This window comes from Equus quagga, chromosome 1 (genome assembly GCF_021613505.1).
Source record: "Equus quagga isolate Etosha38 chromosome 1, UCLA_HA_Equagga_1.0, whole genome shotgun sequence".
NCBI lineage: Eukaryota > Metazoa > Chordata > Mammalia > Perissodactyla > Equidae > Equus > Equus quagga.
This window is the reverse complement of record NC_060267.1, coordinates 115,654,103-115,663,899: the sequence shown is the minus strand read 5'-3', so window position 1 is coordinate 115,663,899 and position 9,797 is coordinate 115,654,103.

Sequence of the window (9,797 nt, the reverse complement as noted above, 5' to 3'; positions counted from 1 at the left end):
GGCCGCCTAAGCAGAACGTGCACACTTAACTGCTGTGCCACCGGGCCGGCCCCTACAATACTAATTTTAAACAGCTGACTTTCTAAAGAAGTTTATGGAACACAATCCTGTGGCCCCAACCTTCAGGGAAGAAAGCAATATTTTCATTTCTGGAATATCATTTAATATTTTAAAGCAACAGATACTCGCTCTTTTTTTCCATCTGTTACATTATTCCAAACAAACTTATTCTGGGGTAAAGTCCAAATAAGTCAGCTCTATTCTTTTCCTTAAGCGAAAAAGGCAGTGTTTAAAAACATGTTTTTAATTAGACTTCTTTTATTTATTTATTTTTTGGCATTTACCAAACACACTGCTAGTTCTTTCGAGGAAGAGAAGGTACCAGGTGAAACGTGATTCAGTTCTCTGTGCTGTTCCACCCACGGCCCAGCCTTTCCAGTGGCCGTTTCTGAGAGTGGGTAGACTTGGTCACCCACCATTGTGAAGCCAACGTGGAACTTGGGGACCGACTGCTGTAGCTGGGCCAAGCTCCTCACACAACCTCAGAAACCAAACCAAAACAACAGAACGAATCGGTCCTGCTCCATTTCTTAAGTATGTTTGTAGTGGGAAACAGAATGCCAATGCACAGAACGGTTCAACATTGATTTGGGCGTATGTTAAAAAGAGCCAGGAAGACAAGGCATCGGTTGTTAACAGTAACTCAAGCTGTGCCGTTTGATCAGAGCACACTCAGCCCTGGCTAGCAGAATTTGAATTTTAGCCAGCTCATCTTTTCCTTTGATTAATGCCTTAGAGAAATTGATATGTCTATTAGGCCTGGACAAACGCGCTTTGATGCTGTTGGAATGGGGCTGAACAATATGGGGGCCTAACGCTGCCGTTCTTCCATCTCTCGCCCATGGCAGACATCACTAATTGATTATGGCGTTCTTTCCCACTGGGCCCACGAGGCCTCAGAATCCTGTCAAAATGAGGTGCCAGATAGTCAGTCTATCAGTGTTGGAATGGTCATCACGTGAAAATCTGGCTGTCCCCAGGTGACACAAAAGTGTCCTGCATTTTTGATAGCTTTCTACCAACAAGAGTGTTCCTCCTATTTATACCCTTGTGTGATTCCCTCCCTTTGAGTGTGGGCTGGACTTAGTGATTGACTTCTGGTGAAGAGAACATGGCAAAAGTGATGATGGGGTGTCACTTCTGAGACTGTCATACAAAAGACTGTGACTTTCATCTTGGTGGCACTCACTCTTGCCCTTTCACTCTGAGGAAACCAGCTGTCACGTTGGGAGTCCCATGGAGAGGCCTACATGGCAAGGAACTGAGGGAGGCCTCCAGTCAATAGCTAGCGGGGAACTAAGGCTCTCAGGCCAAAAGACAGTAAGTGACCGACTTCTGCCAACAGGCCTGTGAGTGACCTTGGAAGTGGATCTTTCCCCAGCTGGGCTTTGAGATGACTGAAGTCTTGGCCGATACCTTCATTGCAGCTAGAAGGCCGGACTCCTGACTCAGGACAGCTATGAGATAATGAATGCAGTTGCTTTAAGGCCATGAAGTACTGGGAGAATTTGTTACACAGCAGTAGATAGCTAATGCAGCAAGATGTTAGCCGACTCCATGAAAGGAATGAGGCAGGGAGAGAGGAGACATTAGAATAAGGAAACTTAGTCTCTGAAAGGAAATTCAAATTCCTCTGGGATGGAACATCCTTAAAATCGAGTTGCAGCTCTGGGCTGGGCTGCTTGGTTTTGAGAGAATTCTTTCCTTCTTATCAAACATTTATTGCATGTTTAGTCTAAGTATGGCCCCCTGTGAGATCTTAGAGCCGCTAAGAGGCAAGCCCTAGTGTCTATGCTTACATATTGCAGGTTAGGACACAGATGCCAAAAGAGAACAGGAGGTAAAATAAATGTAGTGAACAATGATTGTTTCCATCTGCTCAGCAACCATCCTTATCCTTTTAGTTTCAATAGGCCGACTTTTCTCGAGGAAACTACCCCGACCTCTCCTGGGCCCCTTTGGTCTGGGGGGAACTGATCCCGTCTTAGGGTCGCTGTCTGACAGTGAGGTTGCTACCTTGGTAGAACGTCAGCTTAGGGATGTTGGTGACCATCTTTACCCCTTCCCTGGGGAGAATCCATTTGAATCATACCAAATAGAGGAAAGCAAAGCCAAGAGAAGGAAAGAAGCACACTCCTGACAAAATGTTTCCAGCACCTTTCTTCAACTGCTCTTGAACTGTGGTCTTCAGTTCAACGAGCCAATAAATCCCCTTTTTTTTCTTTCTTAATCTTACGCCTGTTTGAATCGGGTTTCTGTAACTTGTAACTGAAATAACCCAGAATAAAGCAATAAGAAAGATGTGAAAATGTAGGAATTTGAAAGAGCTAGCACCCTGCGAAGCCGGCCTGGAGACAGGCCTAGCTGAGCTGGAGGAGAGGGTCACAAGCAGGTCTCCAGGTTGCTAAGTCCTCGGGAGACAACTCAGGGCTGTCACTACTGATATGAATTCAGTGGGTGATTCTTGGTCCACCCAGACTCAGGCGAGAAAATGAGCCAGGATGTTAATAACGTTTGTTCATTCAGCAAACACTTACTAACTTCCAACAGTCACAGGAACTGTTTGGAGGTGCTGAGGACACGGTGACGTTTCTGTGCTCATGGAGTATATGTGAGTCTAGACTATTTGGGGGAGATAGATGATAATTAGTCTATCAGTGTATGATAAGTCTGGTGGGGACAAGTGCCAGGAGAGACAAAGCAAGTAAGAGCTACAGAGTGATGATGGATGCCAAAAAACACGGGTGCCATTTTAGATATGGAGGCCTGGAAAGGCCTGTAGAGTGAAGTGAAAATGTAAATAGAGATGTGGATGAAATGTGGGATGAACCATGCAGATAGCTGGAGGAAAGTGTTCTAGGCAGAGGCAATGGTAAGTACAAAGGCCTTTGGTTGGGATGGAATATTTGGCATGTTTTGGGGCAGCAAGATGGCCAGTGTGTCAGGAAGAAGTGAGAAAGGAGGAGAGTGAAAGGAGATGAGGTCAGGGAGAAGTCAGATCACATAGGGCCTGTAGGATGTAGGCTTTTAGCTTTTACATGGAGAGCATTGAGCAGCCAGAGGAGTGCCATGATCTGACTTATTAGGCTCACCCTGGCTGCTCTTTGGGGAATAGACTGTTGGGGGACAGGGGTGGAAACAGAAGACCGATGTTGTGGCTATTGCAACAGTCCTGGCAAGAACTGATGGTGGTTAGCAGTTGGGGTTGGATTCTGGATGTATTTTGAAGGTAGAACCATAGCATTTGCTGATATATTGGATGTAACACAAGAGAGAAACTATGGTGTTTAGGAGGAACAAATGGAAGGGTAGAGCCATCTTTAACCAAGATGAGGAAGACTCGGGGAGAGGAGTTTGGCTTGGACCTGCTATACATATGATGCCTGGTAGACACTTGAGTGATGGAGCAGGTGGGTGGTTGGATGCATGAGTCCAGAGTTCAAGGGAGAGGTCTGGATTGGAGATACACCTTTGAGAGACACAGTGGACAGAGGCATTTAAAGCTAAGACTGGGTGAGATCACCTATAGGAAGTGAATATAGACAGAAGACAAAACAGGGCCAATGGAATCGTAAGATACGCCATCATTTAGAGGTCAGGAAGAAGAGGAAGTCCTGGAAAAGAAACTGAGATGGAAAGTTTGAGCCACAGTGCTTTGTAACCAGGTACAAAACAAAAGGACAAATCTTGGTGCTTCTAGTTTTCTCTATTTTACCTAATACCACTTCCCTTTCACTTAGCACAGGACTTTTTCTTTAAATAGCAGGAAAGTCAGATTGTAAGCATCCAGAATCACTGTAGCAGAGTTCTTTTGCTCAATGATAAATTTAAATCAAGGCATAGGACACTGGCCTTCACGAAGATACAGTCTCTATTGCCATGAATTGTGGATGCAGGAGGAAGGGCAGGTGTTGGGAAAACTAAGGCAAGTTTCAAGGAATCTGTTGGGTATTAGAGCCATGTGGGGAGTCAAAACCATGAAGGCAGGCCGACCTGAAATGAGTGGACACCCAGCACTGGGTCAGGGGAAGCATTGGGCAAGAAGTCTATTAGATAAGGGTCTGGCGGGTCCAAGATCCTGAAACAGAAGGTGGGAGGTCCAAATCTAGGGACCCAATAAATACCGAGGACATGAGCAGGAACACCAGCTGAACAGAGGTGATGACCCAGTGACATCAATTAATCAGTTAAATGACTTTGGATATATGAGGCTTCATCCTGCCTTATTCAGGTGACTTTTCTGTCTTTCGTTTGGAGAGAGAAACCAGTTGCTATAGCAGAACAAGCCTGGGGGTTTGTAGGTGGAGGGATGTGGAGTCCCTTGGCTAGAGGGTAGACTGAAAGGACAGAGATAAGAATATCCATTGACACTGGCATCTGGTAAATCAAGCAAGACATTGCTGTTTTCCTTCACAGCTCTCTGCTCCATACAGGACTGCTACCTGAACCCTTGGAAGGCAGCATCTGTCTCTTAACCTTCTCTGTACTTTCCTCAGAGCCAAGCAGTGTGTTGCCATGGGCTTCGCAGCCAGTTGATTTTTAAATTTTTTTTTAATGGCTCAAACACCTTTTATTCTGCATTTTGCAGGTGCCCTGCCCCCATGGGACTGGCTAATTTTAAAGCTTGGCTTCATGAGTCACTCACCTAGAATGCCAATTTCCTCTCCTATAAACAAGAGCAAGTCCCACTGTGAAAAATAATAGTGACAACAACCGCAACAGCAACTAACGTGTCAAAGTGCATTTCCTATGTCAGGTACTGAGCTACATACTCATTTTATACTCGTTGCACAAATGGAGAAGTTGAGACTTAGCCAAGTTAAGTGATGTGCCTAAGTTCCCACGCTAGCGAGTAGGAAAGCTACAATTCAAACCTAGTGCTTTGTGATGCCGTTTTGACAGTGTCAGAGGCCTGCGAGGTGGGGGTGGGTAAGTGCTAGTTGAAGTGGGGCCTGATAAAGGTGGGTTTGAAGGAGGGGCTGCTTGGCCACAGGGACCAAAGTAGGTGTTGAGCAAAAGTGATGGCAGTGATGATTTAGAACACATGCCAGGAATGTGTCCCAAGGTCTGCCGCCTTGGGGTAGAATATCTGATGAGCGAAAACGGTGTCCCGATGATTTCGATGGGTCTGGGAATTAGGATACGGTGTTCTTTCTACGTAGAACTTTCTAGGCTCAGGGTCTGTGATCCATAGCCTCAGTCCCCTAGAGGAGGAAGGTGGGAAACACACATTTAGCGAGCATCTGTTAAGCCAAGTGGCCACTGAGCTGGGTACTTTCCATTGTGTGATTTGTGTACCTTCTTAGGATAATTCCATGGGGTAGGTATTACTCTGCTGTATCACAGATGAGGAAACTCAGACTCAGGTGAGTGACTGACACAGGTTGTCCAGTAGGGAAGGGACGAGGCCAGTTTGCACCAGGCCGTGCTTGTTCTAAAACTCATGCTCTTTCTCATCCTCCTGGGGAAGAGGTATTCCTCCTCCTATCTTCAAAACCAGTACAAAGCGCGATGTGTCTTTTCTTTTCACTTTAATCTCTTCTCTAACAGTTTTCCCCCTTCCTCCCCAGTCCTGTCAAAACAGTTCTGGGGAACGTACACGTAGCATGGGCCAATATCTCCATCTCTCCTCCTGCTTCCTCATCTTTTGGTCTCTTAAGCACGTTTGAAACTTTGCCCTCATTCCCTTCCCCCAAAGTGAAAGTTGCTATCTTTTGGTTAACTCAGAACTGCAGGGATAAATTCTTGGGAAAGTCAGGTGCTTTTTATTATTATGTTGTTTATTCATGTGCTTGAAACACATTTATATTGTTAGGCTATTCATGGAATAAAACATTCGGATGAAAAAACAACCAGCGAGCTTGCTAGTTGTCTTGAGGAAACAAAGGGAAGCCTCCTAGAGAGAAGGACATTTAACTCTTCTTGTCTCATTTCCTAATTCGAGAGCCCTGCTGACCGCTGTGGGCTGAAAGGGATTCCAGTGTCTGCATGTGAAAGTCATCTTGGCGGGGACTTGGAGTTTGCTGTCAGCGTCACAAAGGAAACCAGTTGCCCGATGCTTACTGGAATCACATGCAGAGTGCACAAAGTCAGTGCCTATAGCTACCTCTTCCCACTTTCTGTTTCAAACTCCTTTGGGGGTGTATGTCTTCATGGAGGGTGGGAGTTGGGGACTAATATCCACTAAGTACTGTGCTCAAGCACTCTACAGCCTTGCTACTCAATATGTGGTCCAGGGACCAGTAGCCTTGGCACACTTGGGAACTTGTTAGAAATGCACAATCTCAGATCCCACCCCTACTCAGTCAGAATCTGCATTGTCACAAGATTTCTGGAACATTTTTCACACATATTAAAGTTTGAGAAGCCCTGCTCTGCTGGGCACTTTATTTAAGCATTTCGTACCTTTAGGGAACAAGTATTCATGTCACTGTTACTTAAATGAGAAAAGAAAAGCTCAGGGTGGTTAAGTAACTTGGCCCAAGTTCTCAGCTAGTTGGTATCAGGGCCAGTATTTGAACTCTGTTGGGTCTGACTTCAAAGCTTGTCTATTTTCTATTCTCCCTCATTGCCTTCAGTTTTTCCTAAAGCTTAGGTTGCAGTGTGCTGCTTTCATTTCAGTGAGAGGAAACATGAGACCTGAATTTCCACAGGGGGAGACTCAGTGAGCAAGACTTGGAGGCCCCAGTAATGGTGGATCAAGTCCACTAGGCAAATTGAATGAAGACAGGCTCTCACAGGTAGGGGGCGAGCAGGGCCCAGCCTGAGGATCTGGGCTGCTCTCTGTGCGTACTCAGGCCATGGTAGTATGCCCTGGAAATATATCTGTGCATGCTGGAACGTTCCAGCCATGTCTGGCCCTTTCCTTCTTCCCCTGTCTTTGACGTTAGTGGTAGAAAAATCAGCATTTTCTTTCTAAGTCCTCTAAATAAAAGTTCATAAAGAGTGACCCTGAGGACTTAATTCAGCCCACAGATGGGCATTATTTGACCAACGTGATATTGACCCAGATAATGTTTTAATATTCTCCTAAAATTTGAAGTACCTGCCCACTCGTTTAAAAACTTTTCATTAAAGTATAATATATACACAGAGCACTACATAGATAAGTGCTCAGCTCAGTGAATTTTCACAAAGAACATGCCTGAATAATTAGCACCAAGATTAAGAAATAGAACATTACCAGCACCCTAAAATTCTGCTTGTGCTTTCTACACAAAGGTAAATGACGTCTTGACTTCTAATTGCATTGATTAGTTTTACTCGCCAACATCAAAAAACTGGATGGTTTAACATAAAAATCTGAGATTTCTGGCTTCTCTTGAAAAACTGAAGCATTGATCAACATTGGGCTCATGTTCTCACAAGGCAACAATCAGCTGGAGACGAGGAAGGACTGCCTTCCTTAATAAGGCATTTCCTCTCCAGTTTGCCTCAGTCCCCACCACTCCCTATTACTCCAGCACTTAGAGCTAGTCACAACTGTCTTTAATCAATGCACCAGAAGCTAACAATAGAATTGAGAATTAAATGGAATTAAGTCAAAAGAGTTCTTGTATTCTCCTGCTTCCTTCATTTACATTATATGCCTGGCCCATATAGGCATTTAAATTTGAGATCCCTGCTTCGAGCCTGAGGATTCTCCATATAATTGTCAACCTCAGAGGGTCTCAAATACTTCTTCAGAATGGAAGCTAGGACAATCTTTTCCTACTCTCACAATTTGGCTTTGGGGGTGCTAAATAAGTGGTTAAATAGACTTGTCAAGGTTAGTGCAAAGGAATGCAGATTCAACTTCTTAACAGATTTTTTCCTTTTCCTCTGTTTGGCACAGCTAGGTGTTTTTATAGGGGGTGTGGGCGTGGTACAACCAAACACAGGAAGAAAGCTGGGCAGGTGATCAGGAATGACCACGTCCAGACCTCAGTTCTGAGGGCGGCTCTTTTGCTCTGCAGCAATAGTCGTCTCCTCTTGCTTAATTTGCAGCCAATTTATAAATTGGAGAAAAAAAATATTCTCATGAAATCGGTGTTGCTCTGGAAAACTCCAAGACAAAGGAAAGTAAACCAGGAATTGGGAAGGAGCTTTCCATATGAGGAAAGAACAGAAACAACAACAACAGTAATTGTATCATTTCCAAGTTGGAAGGGTGGGGTCTAAGACAGCAAAGCCAAAACCAGGATTAACATGCAACCCTTTTCTCAAGGCCCTACATCCTCTGCTGAGGGGAGCCCCATCGCACCTTAAGAAAACCACTTTGATTCCAATGAAAGGAAGGCTGCCCTATAATATAGGTATAGAATGATCTGCTAAGGTGATACAGGTTGAAAATAAGTTTAAGAAAGGTTTTGATGAAGGATCCGAGGCTAATAAGGGAAGTTACAGGCCAAAATTTCCAGCCTTGAGGTTCATGTCAGTGGGGACAGACTCGCCCTCCCTTAAAGTTCCCAGGTACTGAGAGATTAAATTCGGGGCTGGATATCTTCAACAAATGGTGCCGGGAAGACTGGATATCCATATGCAAAAGAATGAAATTGGACCCTTATCTTACACCGTACACGACAATCACCTCAAAATGGATTAAAGCCTTAAACTAAGACTTGAAACTGTACAACTACTAGGAAAAAAACAGGGAAAAAGCTTTCTGACATCAATCTTGGCAATGATTTCTTGGATATGACACCAAAAGCACAGGCAACAAAAGCAAAAATAGATAAGTGCTACTACATCAAACTAAAAAGCTTGATGGAAACAATTAACAAAGTGAAAAGGCAGAGGAAACAATTAATAACAAAATGAAAAGGCAACCCTCAGAATGGGAGAAAATATTTGCAAACCATATATCTGATAAGGAGTTAATATCCAAAATATATAAGGAACTCAAACAACTTATTAGCAAAAAAACCAAATAACCTAATTAAAAAATGAGAAAAGGACTTGAAGAGACATTTCTCTGAAGAAGACATCCAAATGGCCAACCTACGTGTGAAAAGGTGCTCAGCCTCACTAATCATCAGGGAAACACAAATTGAAGCCATAATGAGATCACCTCACACCTGTTAGGATGGCTATTATAAAAACAAACAAAACATCCCAAAGATAACAAGTGTTGCCCAGGATATGGAGAAATTGGAACTCTTGTACACTGTTGGTGGGAATGTAAAATAGTGCAGCCAATATAGAAACCAGTATGGAGTTTCCCCAAAAATTAAAAATAGAACTACCGTATGATCCAGTAATCCCACTGCTGGGTATTTATCTAAAAGAATTGAATCAGGATCTTGAAGAGAGATTTGCACTCCCCTGTTCACGGCAGCGTTATTCACAATAGCCGAGATGTGGAACCAACTAAATGTTCATTAGTGGACGAATGGATAAAGAAAATGCGGTATATCTGTGATGAAATATTACTCAGCCTTAAAAAAGAAAGAAATTCTTCCATATGCAAGAGAATGGCTGAAACTTGAGGACATTATGCTAAGGAAGTAAGCCAATCACAGAAGGACAAATACTGCATGATACTACTTATATGAGGCACATAAAATAGTCAAATGCAGAGAGTAGAATGGTGGTTTCCAGGAGCCAAGGAGAGGGGGAAATGAGGAGTTGCTATTTAACTGGTATAAAGTTTCAATTATGCAAGATGATCAAGTTCCAGAGATTCGCCTACAGTTAACCCTACTGTATTATACACTTTAAAATGTGTTAAGAAGGTAGATCTCATGTCAAGTATTCTT